Genomic DNA, 16,206 nt, shown 5'->3' on the forward strand with positions numbered 1-16,206 from the left:
CCAGAAGGGAGTGGCATGACATATTTAAAGTGATGAAAGCGAAGAATCTACAACCAAGATTACTCTACCCAGCAAGGATCTCATTCAGATTCGACGGAGAAATCCAAAGCTTTACAGACAAGCAAAAGCTAAGAGAATTCAGCACCACCAAACCAGCTCTACAAAAAATGCTAGGGGCTTCCCTGGTGGTGCAGTGGTTGGGGGTCCGCCCGCCAATGCGGGGGACGTGGGTTCGTGCCCCAGTCCGGGAGGATCTTGTGTGCCACGGAGCGGCTGGGCGTGTGGGCCGTGGCCGCTGGGCCTGCGCGTCCGGGGCCTGTATTCCATGGTGGGAGGGGCCACAGCAGTGAGAGGACTGCGTGCCGCAAAAAAAGAAAAAGAAAAATGCTAAAGGAACTTCTCTAAGTGGGATACACAAAAGAAGAAAAGGACTTACCAAAAAAAAAAAAAAAAAAAAAACCAAGACAATTAATAAAATGGTAATAGGAACACACATACCAGTAATTACCTTAAACGTGAATGGATTAAATGCTCCAACCAAAAGACACAGGATCGCTGAATGGACACAAGAACAAGACCCATATATATGCTGTCTACAAGAGACCGATTTCAAACCTAGGGACACATACAGACTGAAAGTGAGGGGATGGAAAAAGATATTCCACGCAAATAGAAATCAAAAGAAGGCTGGAGAAGAAGAAGAAGGAAAATAAAGAATGTTACAAGAGACAAGGAAGAACACTACATAATGATCAAGGGATCAATCCAAGAAGAAGATATAACAATTATATATGCACCCAACATAGGAGCACCTCAATACATAAGGCAACTGCTAACAGCTATAAAGGAGGAAATCGACAGTAACACAATAATAGTGGCGGACTTTAACACCTCACTTTCACCAATAGACAGATCATCCAAACAGAAAACTAATAAGGAAAAACAAGCTCTAAATGACACAATAGACCAGATAGATTTAATTGATATGTATAGGACATTCCATCCAAAACCCGCAGATTACACTTTCTTCTCAAGTGCGCATGGAACATTCTCCAGTATAGACCATACCTTGGGTCCCAAATCAAGCCTCAGTAAATTTAAGAAAATTGAAATCATATCAAGCATCTTCTCTGACCACAATACTATGAGATTAGAACTGAATTACACGGAAAAAAATAAAAAACACAAACACATGGAGGCTAAATAATACGTTACTAAATAACCAAGAGAACACTGAAGAAATCAAAGAGGAAATCAAAAAATACCTAGAGACAAATGCCAATGAAAACACAATGATCCAAAACCTATGGGATGCAGCAGAAGCAGTTCTAAGAGGGAAGTTTATAGCAATACAGTCCTACCTCAAGAAACAAGAAAAATGTCAAATAAACGATCTAACCTTACACCTTAAGGAGCTACATAAAGAAAAACAAACAAAACCCAAAGTTAGTAGAATGAAAGAAATCATAAAGATCAGAGCAGAAATCAATGAAATAGAAACAAAGAAAACAATAGCAAAGATCAATAAAACTAAAAGCTGGTTCTTTGAGAAGATAAACAAAATGATAAAGCATTAGCCAGACTCATCAAGAAAAAGAGGGAAAGGACTCAAATCAATAAAATTAGAAATGAAAAAGAAGTTACAACAGACACCGCAGAAATACAAAGCATCCTAAGAGACTACTACAAGCAACTCTATGCCAATAAAATAGACAACCTGGAAGAAATGGACAAATTCTTAGATAGGTATAACCTTCCAAGACTGAACCAGGAAGAAACAGAAAATATAAACAGACCAATCACAAGTAATGAAATTGAAACTGTGATTAAAAACCTTCCAACAAAGAAAAGTCCAGGACCAGATGGCTTCACAAGTGAATTCTATCAAACATTTAGAGAAGAGCTAACACCCATCCTTCTCAAACTCTTCCAAAAAATTGCAGAGGAAGGAACACTCCCAAACTCATTCTATGAGGCCACGGTCACCCTGATACCAAAACCAGACAAAGATACTACAAAAAAAGAAAATTACAGACCAATATCACTGATGAATATAGATGCAAAAATTCTCAACAAAATATTAGCAAACAGAATGCAACAACACATTAAAAGGATAATACACCATGATCAAGTGGGATTTATCCCAGGGATGCAAGGATTCTTCAATATATGCAAATCAATCAATGTGATACACCATATTAACAAATTGAAGAAGAAAAACCATATGATCATCTCAATAGTGCAGAAAAAGCTTTTGACAAAATTCAACCCCCATTTATGATAAAAACTCTCCAGAAAATGGGCATAGAGGGAACCCACCTCAACATAATAAAGGTCATATATGACAAACCCACAGCAAACATCATTCTCAATGGTGAAAAACTGAAAGCATTTCCTCTAAGATTAGGAACAAGACAAGGATGTCCATGCTCGCCACTATTACTCAACATAGTTTTGGAAGTCCTAGCCACGGCAATCAGAGAAGAAAAAGAAATAAAAGGAATACAAATCGGAAAAGAAGTAAAAGTGTCACTGTTTGCAGATGACATGAATCTATACACAGAGCATCCTAAAGATGCCACCAGGAAACTACTAGAGCTAATCAATGAATTTGGTAAAGTTGCAGGATACAAAATTAATGCACAGAAATCTCTTGGATTCCTATAAACTAATGATGAAAAATCTGAAAGAGGAATTAAGGAAACACTCCCATTTACCACTGCAACAAAAAGACGAAAATACCTAGGAAGACAAAAAACCTGTATGCAGAAAACTATAAGACACTGATGAAAGAAATTAAAGATGATAGAAACAGAAGGAGAGATATACCATGTTCTTGGATTGGAAGAATCATCACTGTGAAAATGACTATACTACCCAAAGCAATCTACAGATTCAATGCAATCCCTATCAAACTATCAATGGCGTTTTTTACAGAACTAGAACAAAAAATCTTAAAATCTGGATGGAGACACAAAAGACCCCAAATAGCCATAGCAGTCTTGAGGGGAAAAAAACAGAGTTGGAGGAATCAGACGCCCTGATTTCAGACTATACTACAAAGCTACAGTAATCAAGACAATATGGTACTGGCACAAAAACAGAAATATAGATCAATGAAACAAGATAGAAAGCCCAGAGACAGAAAGCCCACCATCTATGGTCAACTAATCTATTACAAAGGAGGCAAGGATATACAATGGAGAAAAGAAAGTCTCTTCAATAAGTGGTGCTGGGAAAACTGGACAGCTACATGTAAAAGAATGAAATTAGAACACTCCCTAACACCATACACAAAAATAAACTGAAAATGGATTAGAGACCTAAATGTAAGGCCAGACACTATTAAACTCTTAGAGGAAAACATAGGAAGAACACTTTTTTTTTTTTGCGGTACGCGGGCCTCTCACTGTTGTGGCCTCTCCCGTTGTAGAGCACAGGCTCTGGACGTGCAGGCTCAGTGGCCATGGCTCACAGGCCCAGCCGCTCCACGGCATGTGGGATCTTTCCGGACCGGGGCACGAACCCGTGTCCCCTGCATCGGCAGGCGGACTCTCAACCACTGTGCCACCAGGGAAGCCCAAGAACACTCTTTGACATAAATTACAGCAAGATCTTTTTTGATCCACCTCCTAGAGTAATGGAAATAACAACAAAAATAAACAAATGGGACCTAATGAAACTTAAAAGCTTTTGCACAGCAAAGGAAACCATAAAGAAAATAAAACACAATCCTCAGAATGGGAGAAAATATTTACAAACGAATCAACGGACAAAGGATTAATCTCCAAAATATATAAACAGCTTATGCAGCTCAATATTTAAAAAACAAACAACCCAATTAAAAAATGGGCAGAAGACCTAAACAGACATTTCTCCAAAGAGGACATACAGATGGCCAAGAAGCACATGAAAAGCTGCTCAACATCACTAATTATTAGAGAAATGCAAATCGAAACTACAATGAGGTATCGCCTCACACCAGTTAGAATGGGCATCATCAGAAAATCTACAAACAACAAATGCTGATAATTTTCCTTTCAAATCTGGACTTCCTCACTCCCTCAAAATTCCAAGTTGATTCAACTAACATGTATTTTGTACCTACTATGTGCTAGACATTGTGGTGGGGAGGCATCAATGGACAAGAGGCAGCCTGTTTAGAACTTGGATATTTCATAGACATGAGGGACCATGAGATCTGACCCCATTCTTAAATACCTGTAGATTAAATGTCTTGGTTGAATGCATGTGTAGGAGTCAGAGACTTTTGAACCTGTGAAGGTGGGTGAATCAATTTCTTATCTTTATTTCCAGATTCGAAAAGACTTGCTTCGAAACTTCACTGCTTCGAAAAGACTTGAACCTCTGATGAAAGAACCAGAAGGATGCTTGTGAAATAGCAGGGGTTTCGCTTGCCTTGGCTCGTTACAAATCTATGAAGTCCTGGTTCACTGCCTTGGGTAACCATACAAGATCTCTTTCAAACATCTCTCCTTTCTGTTGCTTCTACTTCCCCTTAAACATCTGGTGGACGATGGAAAAAACCTTGATTTATAGTATCACAAAACACCACCATAAGAATGGGTAAAATTAAATAAATACATATACAGAGAAAAGGTAAATGTGAATCCACTGACTTGAAATGCATTCTTTTCTTCCCAAAACACTTAAGAAATTTTACTGAAAACAATAAAATACAGAAACACCAGATTCTCATTTTAACGTGAAACAGCATCTTCCGCAACTTTCCTAGTACTCCACCATTCTTATTACTATTAAAAAACAAAACCAAGTTCCAGATCCAAAATAATTAACGAACCTGCTGGTAAACAGTTTTCTCATGGTTCTAGCCTCCACTCCACTTATTTTTAAAATTTTACAATTGCACCTTTTCAAGAATGAGTAGCAATTTTTATTTGATTAATATCTGTGCGAACTGGACTTAACTTTCTTCGTATTAATTTAAAAAACAAAACAAAACCACACGCATCCTAATCAAGCCCAGAGAAAATATACATTTGTTCATTAAAGCTCACCTGCCTTAGATAATTTTTTCTTTTCACATGTTAGCACAGTAAGCCACTGTTTGATCCATGCGCAAACGCTGTACGAAATGACCAGACCTGTCAATTCCCTAGGGAAACCTTACGGCAAAAGCAAAAGCCTTCCTCTACAAAAGAAAAACAAAGCAGAGGCATGGGGACTGTGGAGACAGCTCAGATGAATAAGCATCACAAGGATGAAGAAGACAATTTTTGTACAAACATATGCAAGATAAAGTTTAAAAAGGAGCATTGAGCATGCATGTTTCCTGCAGAAATAATGATCATGTCAGATAAAAGGACTCGTGAAACAAGTTCTGCTTAGCTCTTAATTAACAGAATCTTGTTAGTTCTCTCCTACATATACCCGTGGTTTCAGAGCCTTGTTTCAGAGCTCTTCCTTCCTCCTGTTCACTGACCTGGATCCCAGGCCTGCCCAACAATCTCTGTAGAAGACAGTGTTAGTGTGTTTGGGTCCTTCTTTGGAAAGCTGTCACCTCTCCTTCACCTGAACACTGGGATTAACTCCAAATTCCAGGCAGTCACTCCATGCTTTTGAGCTGTAGCAGAATAAACATTTTAGAGTAGAGATTTCTTTAAGGCTACAAAGTTTAGAAGTTGGTCCCATTAACAAGGACCTAGGGGCAGGAGTTTTTTAAACAGCATGCATCAAACACTTGCACATTTCAACAGAATACAGTTTACATTCATCTCTAAATCTGAGATTAAGAAACTATTAGCTGGTTTCCAACTGGTTTCAATACTGGTTTGCAGTTTGAATAATTTTGCTGTGCAGACATTATTTTGTTTAAATATGAAACATCAAATCTTTTCCTGACTATCAAGACAGAAATAGAGAAAGCAGGAACAACAGGCAGGAGAAGAAGCAGTCCAGTTAACAGACCTGTGACTTCTATGCCATCTGTAACAAGGAGAGGGACTTCGGCATGGGTTTCAAAATTGCCTGGGAGCTGTCGCCTAAAGTTACCTCTGCTTGGCACAAACCATGTTTTCTACACAAGGTGTCTGATTCCTACAAAGGCAAAAGAAACCCAGAAAGCAAAACAGAAGGAACTGGGGTGGTCTCCCGTTGTCTGATACAAGGGCTAATATTACACTCATTTAACAAGTTATAGTGGATATTCTGTAGCACTAAAGGAACTGTCATTTTACTTTGTACTACCGAGTCCTTGCCACGCAGAAGAGCTCTTCCTGAGAAATAAAGAACTTCAATCCTGGTTACCCTCAGAGGACACCTTGAGCCTGGGTAAGGTCCTCAAGATGAAGATTTCCTGCTAGCAGGAAGGTGTTTTCTACTAACATTTTTTTTCTTTTTTTTTTTTTTTGTGGTACGCGGGCCTCTCACTGTTGTGGCCTCTCCCGTTGCGGAGCACAGGCTCCGGACGCGTAGGCTCAGCGGCCATGGCTCACGGGCCCAGCCGCTCCGCGGCATGTGGGATCTTCCCGGACCGGGGCACGAACCCGTGTCCCCTGCATCGGCAGGCGGACTCTCAACCACTACGCCACCAGGGAAGCCCTCTGCTAACTTTTAGGCTTACTGCACAACAGTTGAAACAACAGGCAAGTTGGCTATCTCAGTAAATCTCAATGTCACTTGCCCATATGTGCTCAGCTAATTATTCAGTCACTGTTTTCTAAATTAACATTAAACAACTCAACTTGCTTTTTTTTAACTACAGAATTTATATGCTGGGCTTAGCTGATACAGCACCGCCCCAGGATTACCTGAGGGATGCTTCTCCCAGAGCCCATTCGCACATGGCTTACCTCACAATCTTTTAAACTATCACTCAAGGTTAATTAAGCTGTAAACATTACTAAATAGCTGGGCTTATCGATTTTGGAAGGGAAACCAAGGAGCGATGGTAGCACAAGGCAAAAAAGCCTCGAAGGAAAAACCTTTTCTTTGTATTTTTCGTTGCATTATCAGAGGCAAAGAGGGGAGCCACAATGCTACTGGCTATTTAATCAATACAGCTACACTGAATTGACAACTGATATACAGGTTTCAGAGCCTCTGTTAAATTCCCCAGCATAGGCTTAAACTACTGCCTTCTTCCTCCTTCCCCCCAATGATATATAGTCACCACTGTAAACAGAGCTCACGTCTACAGATGAAGCTGTGGCTCGACTGCCAGGGTACCCGTAGTAGGAGAGCATCCTACTTTCTTAATGCATCTTTTTCAACTCAAGTATCTGAATGATTTAGACAATGTGACAGATGACTTAGAAGTCATGCTTACACATATAGCTTCTACACTTGACTTTGCAGAATGTACTCCTTATTCCTTTAATAAGCCCCCTAGAAAACTGCTTTTCCCTTGAGACAAGTTTCCTTGGCAAAAAGTTGAATTCAAGAAATGGCTACCCCAAATGAGAGTCCCATCCCAAATCACAGGTGGAGATATTACACCCATTTCAAAACTTTCAAGTCCCTATACTGTACAAGCAGGCTCATGACTGAACACATAAGCCTTCTAAATTTGACAACTTTGGTGTAGAAACTGGCTTCTAGAGTTCCATCTCTTCTTCTGTGCAAGCAGCTGTCTCCAAACTATTGTAAACAGGCAACCCTGTCTGCGAGGTTCTAAGAACAGTTCAGTTCTTTGAGGGAAGACAGTGCCAGCAGCTGCACACTTAGTTTGGCTCTCTCCTACGCAGTTCTTAGCATTAGATGACGGCTTTAGCAGAAAGGAGTTCAGGGAGAGGCTTCCAGAGCACAAGCTCCCTGAAGGACGGCTCACGGACTCAATCATTTTCTTTGTAAAGACTTCATCAAATTCCCTCTTCAAACCTGTTTTCATGGTATCAGGAAGGACAAGCCTGGGAAGACGGTTAATATTTCTGTCAGCTTCAAGTTCATCTTCATCAGTTATTCTGTCCTCAATTTCCTGAAGCCTCCTTCGGGCAACTTCACACTGTGGTCCTCCTGTCGTCTGATTCATCTCTTCACAAATAACAACTAACATGCCAGGTGCAGAAAGGCCACTAGTGCACGGATTTACTCCATGACCCTCTATATCCTGACGTGCACAAAGAATCCAGTCATTAGGACCAGCACAGAGCTCTGCTTCAGTTATAGCCTCTTCTTTCTTACTGGACAATCCTCCTCTCGCTTGTGTTTCTTTCTACGGTGAACTGCGGTGAACTGAAACACATCGGCTCACCCCGCTCCCGCCCGGGCTGCTTGGGGCCCCGACTGCGGGGCCAGCCCGGCGCCTCCGGTCCCAGCGGGAAGGCCCGGCTTAGGAAAGCCGGCGGCGGCCGCAGGAAGTCTGAGCCGCCGCCCAGGGGGGAGGCGACTGAAGAGCCCTTAGAGCGCCGCCGTGGCTGGGGAGACGAGGAGGCGGCGCCCGCGGCTCCCCTGAAATGCATTCTTCCAAGCAACACACCTTCAACCTGTCATTGTATTTCTAAGTTTGATACATGTGCTCCTTTTAAAATTTACATATGCTGCTTCCCCAAGGCAGGAGGACCTGATAATGACAGTAGCAACAATGTTCTGAGGGAAGTGGTGCTTTGTATCAATCCAGAACTATCGTTTGAAAATCTATCTTTTGCTGCAGAAGAAAAAACTGCTACTGAACTTTTAACTGGAACTTTCTTTATATTATAGAGAGGGTGCTGAAAACAGGCTAAACGATCACTAGATGACCACTGTTTTACTATTTTACGTTATTTTCTACTATTTTTTCATTTGGAAAAGTTATCTAGAGCCTTGGAACAATGTCGCTGAGGAATGCACCACCAACCCGAGGCTGTTCTCAGGGGACTCAAGGTCAAATAGGCACACATAATATTGAATTGTGAAGCACCCTGCTGCACTCCAGGTTCAAATATGTGCGCCCTAAGTCCTGTCTCCAGTGCATGGAATGAACTCTTTAGACAGCGTTTATACAGTTAAAGACACTGTATCATGAATGCCAAAGACGACGGTGACACCTTTTTTTTTCCTTTTGTAGAATGTTAAATGATCATCATATGGAATTTATTAAGCATCCCAATTTACAGATGATAAGAAATAAGAGTTATACTTATTAGGTAGCTTAAGAAACTACTGGAGAAGCCAAAGGCACAAGTCTGCTAGTAGAAGATAATTTCCAAATGTCTGAAAAGGAAGATGACAAGAACTGAAATTCAGCATTTCATTTTAATCTCAGAAAAAAAGGGTGACTGTGGTGGTGTGGGCCTGATTTTTAGCAGGAGCATCTTGTCCTGTTAATGCACAGCAATGTCCTGATTACCTCGTTGTTCATCATATTGCAGGGTAGCAGGTTGGCCTGATGACTGCAGAGGACAAGTGCCGCCGTGATAGCCAGCTTCCCGCATTCATCACAATTCTCGTTCCCATACCCAGGGTCCGTATCCTCTCAGTGACTCACAAAAGTGCCACTGTCATCATAATGCCAGGCATGTTAATATTATAAATTGTGACCTCTAGTCCAAAAATAGTTATCTTCATTTATTATGAAAGGGGATCTTCTACTTTCATCAGAGGCTTAAACAAGTATAAGTCTCCCCACTCTGGTCTAAGACTATCACACAGCAAAAACAAATCTTTGTGGCTATTACTTTTGTGTTTAATTTTTCGTGTGACATAAACTAAGTATGGCTGTATCCTTCAATGAACTCTCAAGTCCTTCTCTAATGACCTTCTTGGCTATTAATTAGACTTTCAAACTAGTACTTGAGTTCAGAGTCCAGTGATGAGAGAAAAAGTTGAGCTGAATAAATCCAAGAGCACAGTCATGTATTTTTCATACTGTGCTTTCCTAGGAGTGGTTCAACTTAAGTAAACAAACCCTCAAAACGGTGCCTCAGCTGTAATAACACCCTAATAGCCCTAGATGGACACAAAATCAATGCAAATCTCTAGACATTTTGAGCTCTCCCATTATAACAGGATATGCATTTTGCAGGATAACAGAGTAGCTTATTACAGATGGGGCTGCCGTTGTCCTGAGGATGCTGGCATGCCTCAGTTTCCCCCACGTGGTTGCTCCTTGCTTTCTGGCGGCTTGGGGAGAAAAGCCAGCAGCTCCGGATAGCACAGTGGAAAGAAACCACCACTGTGCTCCTGGGGTTGAGCCTTGACCCTGCCAACTACTGGCTTGCTCCAAACAGCCAGCTCTCAGTAGGGGCTTCTTTGACCTCTGTTTTCTCCTTTTTTTCCTTTCCGTGCTACTTTATGGATACTTTGATTTTCACATTTACATTGCATTAGAAAAACAGATGGCTATCCTTCAGTAAGATTTCCCTGTGTGCCAAGCTAAGTGATTTACGTCCAAATTTATGTATTATAACCTCATGCAAGTTAGTAATACTATCCTCATATTCCAGTTTTACACAAAGCACTAGGCTGTGTGCTGGGCGTTCTTCCCTCCCTGTATATTCCCAGTACAAGGCTGTACTTTGTAAATGAGGAAACAGAGGAAACTGAAACGCAGGGAAGTTAAGGTCACTCAGCTAGTAAATAGACGACCTATGATTTGAACTGATATCCAAAGCCCATACTCTTAGCCATGGTCATCTGCTGCTGCTCTTAGAGGCTTACATATCTGTCTTTTGCTACTAGTCTGCTGGCACCTTGAGAATAGGGACAACATTTTAGTCAACTGTTCTCTCCTTTGTGTCTTGCACAATGTTGGAATTTAGCAATTCTTGTGCTCATCTTTTCAAAAAAGCTATTATTCGCTCTGCCTAAAGCAAAGGCCCAGCCCCCAGAGCTAGTTGGCCATTCAGGAAACATTTTTGGAGGGCTTCTTTTCTGGAGGAAAGGTGCTGCAAGGCTGAGAACCCACCACACCTAACACTTCTCTCTGTACAGAGTACCCACAAGTGCACTGGGCCCAGGTGGACATGTTCGTCTCAGGTAACACAGTTCTCCTGGACCACAGCTGACTGGGTCAGAGATCTGGGCCGGGGCATCTTTAGACCGGCCTGTGGCGTCTGAGCTAAGTTGCTGTGAGAGCTGCGTAATAATGAAACGAATCAAATCCTCTCCCGAAGAGGTTAGACGTGAGACACACAAAGAAGGCACTAATGCCAAGAGACACACAGAAAAAAATCCACTATACAGAGGTTAGGAGATGACAGAAGACCTGACGGAGCTGGAGTTTGGGGAGAGGGCAGAGCAGTGTTGGGGGACAGGAACAGAGGCAGCAAAGGCACCCAGGGGACTGGAGTCACTGCTTGGCTCACCAGAGCTGCTGGTGTGTCCCCAACAATGAGCCTGCTCTCCAGGGAGCACTAGGCTGCAGGCTGCTGAGCCCACCTCCCCAGCTTCCTTCCTTCCTTTGTATCCCTATCACTGAGATCATCTCAGAATGTCTCAGAGCCAGTTGCTGAGGCAGGGAGGGGTGGGGCCCAGGCTAAAAAAAAATGATGAAAACACACGATCCCAATCTTTAAGGAGCTATGATCTAATGAGGCAGACAGAGATGTTCATAGGTGATTATAATCCAAGACTAGATATGCTTGGATGGACTGGACTATACATCAAAGGGCTCTCTAAAAGGGGCTCCTGGGACATCCCTACATGCTCTCATTACAGGCCTATTTGACAGAGCTGGGAATGGAGGGAAAGGGTGGAAACTGGGAAGACGAAGAAAGCAAAAACCCATTATAATTCTGCTCCTATTTGAATTCATATACTTCAGTAATTGTCTGCAGTGCTGAAAGAGAGCCTAACCTTTTTGTTAATGTTATCTTTAATAAAAACTCTCCCTTGGTATATTCTGAGTGAGTTTGGTGTTCATTAGGGTGAGGGACAAATAGCAGATGAGTTACAGCACTGCATCATGAAGACGGAACCTGCCATGACTTGTTCAAGCCTGAGCTGGGGCATTTACTCCTCCCCTTCATCTGAGGGGACTGAAATCACAGCCTGAATTACAAGCTGGCTTTATAACGTGCACCCTGGATATCCCGGTCCTGGACCTGCCCCACAGTTACAAAGTGAATAGGGGATCAAATCAAGTCAACCACAGGCTGACCTTTGTATGTTCAAGGCCTGGGTAAGAAAGGGGACCCCTCTCTTTATGTTCAGATTGCGATCAGTCCAGTCCTAAGATTACGATGGAGAAGGCCACATCCTTCCCGAAACTTAACTGGTCATTCTTTTCTAAGCCTGTGACCTAGCTACCTATACCGTCAGAAACTTGAGGTTGCTGAAGGGCAGCTCTGAGAAATAGTGGATCTTGCTTCTCTAGTCTCCTGAGGTCATGGGGGTCGCAGAGTTGGCCTATGTTGTCTGGATGGGTACACTAGGATGCTATTACACACAGCCCATTGTTACACTGAACTGAACGGCCACGAGAGCAAATATGTCCCTCAACCTAGTAACAGCTCACATTTTGTGAATGCTAATGGAGTGTCAGGCCCTTTGAAGCCATGTCTTCTTTACCATTTCCTCTGAGGTAGTGGACAACAATTACTATTATCAGTCTGACACTGTAGATGAGGAGAGGGATACTAAAGAAAATAAGTAACTTGACCCAAATAACATGGCCGGTTAGTGGTGAAGACATGGGATTTGAACCCACTCTTTTGGACTTGAGAAGTCCCTCTATTTATTACCCCAATACACTGCTTTCCAAACATCTCAAGGAAGGATTATACTCTCTTACAAAGAGAATGGAGTGAAAGCAATGAGTGTCCAGCTTCTGCAATAATGCCAGTAAATTGGTCAGTCCTTGTGGATGATTTCTACTCAAGCACCAAGATTTTCTTAGATATCTACATGGTTTCTTTCTCTTTCCACCTCTGGAATTCTCTTGTAGTGATTTTTTTTTTTTTTTCCATCTTTGCAGAGGTTCTCTGGTGGAAACACATCAGCAGAGAGCAGTGATGTGAAATAATTTCTTCCACTGCCCAAGATTAGCTATTCACTAGTTTAGTCCACAAGTAAAGCAGTGCATATTTTAAATGCCATCCCCTGAGTAACCAGAGTCTGCAGCTTCATCCTGCTGAGCCAAAATTAATTAGAGATGAATATCATAATAGAACAGTATTGATCGTAGCATATCACGAAGTGTTGGTCTGTGTTAATTAACATGATTCACCATCAACACTCAGTATATTTATATACAATCAACACAGGTATTTGTCTATACAGACCAATATATTTTTTAGTGGTGGCAGAACTCACCTCAGAAATGATCCACAGATTCAAATGCTTGTCCCTCTGCCTCTACCCAAACCCTGCCCACCACACACACACACAGTGGGGTGGCCTAACTGCCTCCATATTGGCTATTTCAAAACACATTGTATAGCGTTTGGAACATATGAATATTTGGAAGCCAAGAAATAGAAAATGTTGGCATAAATGAAGCAGCACCCTGGGGAACCGACTAGAGAAGGATTCCTAGGCAAGTTCAACCTGCCTATAATCTCCCTTTCTCCAAAAGAATCTGAGTATTTCTCTTTTATTTTCATGCAAGCTAATATGCTACACTGCCTGCCATTTCAACAATTAGAAATTCAATAAAAAATAAACAGGCTCTTTTAAAAGACAAATATCTCCTCGAAAGTTAGGGGGCTATTGGTCAATCAAATTTGTCCAAATTTCTTTTTAGCCCATTTATTTCAGACAAACTGCATTTAAGAATGTGAGTTTTGCCTGAGTGCTGGGGAGGGAGGCCGTATGTCTTGTAGCCCAGGCTCATCCTTGACTCCAGGAAAGAGAAAAAATTCTTCTTCTCCCACTCCTCTTCCAGAGGGCTTCATGGGGACATCCAACTTCTACAACTCAACTGGGTAATTTTATCCATTCCCTACTTTAGCTATGTTATGGATTAAAGAGGCTTCTGTGGACTGGCTTGAGTAGTTAACCACTGTGTGAAACATGGTTTCCAGAGGAAACCACGCTCTGAATACTGAACATCTAATAAACCAATATTTGGCACAGACCTGTTTGAAGCTGGGGACTGTGTGTGCGTGGCTTCAGGCTGTCTCTTCCCCCTCCACCCCACAATATATTCATCAGACACTGACTGTTCAAGCATGGAAATGCATGTCAAAACAGACAGCTGGAATGCATAGCATGGCTCTGTACACAAAGCTGAAACATCTGGATGAACTGTAGACTAACTATGCTATCCAGATGTTTTAAAATAATTAGTAGGGCAGGCAGTACTTTTCTATCATTGACATTTTTACCTTTTTTTTTTGTATTGAGTAGCCCTAGTCTTTATAACTGCAATGTTCCTTACTAAAACCCGCCTTTATTCCAGAGAGGCAGGGCTTACTGAACTCAGTGGGTGCATTAGGCACTGTGCGGGGATTAATTCTGGGTTCTCTTGTAAGATGCACACTTGGTGTGGATCAGGAAAAGGGGAGCAAGGTGAGTGGCCCGTCTATAAAAATTCCTTTTTATCTTTTTCCTCCCTTTGGCACTCTACTCTGAACCAGAGGCTTGATCTCAGCTCCATTTCAGCTATCTTAAGCCTCTTAACTTTCTGTCCTCTTACGGGTGTCCTGTGAAACCTGATTCAAAAGCAGGATGTACTCTATTGCAGTTTTTCTCAAAATACGATCAAGGGCCACAAGCAGAGAAACTCGCTGGCTGTTTAGTGTGAATGCTGATTCCTAGGTCCTACTTGATCTTCTGACTCAAAGTCTCTGGAGGATATGTCCTGGGAATCTGTCTTTTAAATAAACTCTCCATGTATGTCTAGTGCAAGCTTAAGAGAACTACTGCATTATATAATGCCTTATTCTGATTGTTTCGACTCATGAAACTCACTTCAATTTTAGTAACCTATAGAATCTAGAAATCTAAGTAAAGTAAGAACAGTTATAAATCAAATATCAGGGTGCTTCGAAAAATGTAATGCCAGCAAGTTAGGAACTTGATAATTCATCACAGATACTTGCTCTAGAATCTATTCTGAAGTGTGTTGGGCATTTTTCTCTCCGAAATCTGATTTCCATGTAAGATCAATAAGGGAATATTTATATTGCCGATATGGTGACCATTTATTATTTGATTTTTATAAAATCCTTGCCTCTAAGCAGTTGACATTCAAAACAAATCATTCCTTCATTAGCCATAATAATACCTTATTGCCTCTGTTCTGAAGTATTCATTTTATTTCCATTATCCCTATTGTATAAAACAGGCACAGATCTAGCAGAGCCCAGTTTATCACAGGCAAATTGAATGGAGAGGCTAAGTAAACGCGATCTGCTAGGTTTCCCCCTCAGATTAGCAACCAGAAGAGCTCATCTTCTCTAAGAGCCCCCGGTTGGTCTGTGGGAAGCAGTTTGAGTGAAGAAGGTCTGCAACATGGAGCTACAACTCTTCCAAAATCATGGCTAAGCTAATTTATTACAATTGAACCAATTACCAAGCGAGTTGTTTGGCATCAAGGCAAACCACTTGGTGAGTAAGGAACTTTTCCACATCTTCCTGGGAAGGGCAGAGGGAGACCGTGGGGACAGAGTGCATTTCAGAATCTCCTCAGGAGAGCTGGCTCTGTGGAGACACAGGCGCTCCTGGAAATGAAAAAAGCTTCACGAGACCGTTTTTGGTGTCTGAACTCAACTCTCTGCATGGAAAATGGGAGGTTACATGAGTGGCTTACGGACAGCAGATTGTGTGGTTGGGTTTCCCCTGCTGGCAGTGACCCTCTTAGCCTCACATGGCTTCAGACCAACAGCTGGAGCACAATGAAGGACTTGGGGCTCATCAGCTGTTTCTGCAGAGGGACATGGCTCTAGGTATTCCTCAAGGCTGGACAACTGTGAGTGGCCTTTGCTATCACTGTAGTTTCCCTATTTTTTTCCCCCTTACTTAAAATGAGTGCTACTCGGGGCTTCCCTGGTGGCGCAGTGGTTGAGAGTCCGCCTGCTGATGCAGGGGACGCAGGTTCGTGCGCCGGTCCGGGAAGATCCCACATGCTGCGAAGTGGCTGGGCCCGTGAGCCATGGCTGCTGAGCCTGCGCGTCTGGAGCCCGTGCTCCGCAACGGGAGAGGCCGCAACAGTGAGAGGCCCGTGTACCGAAAAAAAAAAAAAAAAAAGAGTTTTACTCTGTCTTTTTCACGAGAATGTAAATTTCATAAAGAAATAAATGAATCAACTTCAAGATAAAATAAAATTAAATTAATTAAAAAAAAAAGTGTTACTCACATTTC

The 16,206-nt window shown here is 42.0% G+C and overlaps 1 protein-coding gene and 1 pseudogene across 10 annotated transcripts in view; both read right to left on the bottom strand.

Annotated features, from left to right (window-relative positions):
* Window positions 1-16,206, bottom strand: part of B3GALT1 (beta-1,3-galactosyltransferase 1) — a 602,186-nt gene that overhangs the window by 93,267 nt on the left and 492,713 nt on the right. The window lies entirely within an intron of this gene.
* LOC137225849 (coiled-coil domain-containing protein 117 pseudogene) lies at window positions 7,578-8,125 on the bottom strand (annotated as a pseudogene).

This window comes from Pseudorca crassidens, chromosome 6 (genome assembly GCF_039906515.1).
Source record: "Pseudorca crassidens isolate mPseCra1 chromosome 6, mPseCra1.hap1, whole genome shotgun sequence".
In the NCBI taxonomy this organism is placed as follows: Eukaryota; Metazoa; Chordata; class Mammalia; order Artiodactyla; family Delphinidae; genus Pseudorca; species Pseudorca crassidens.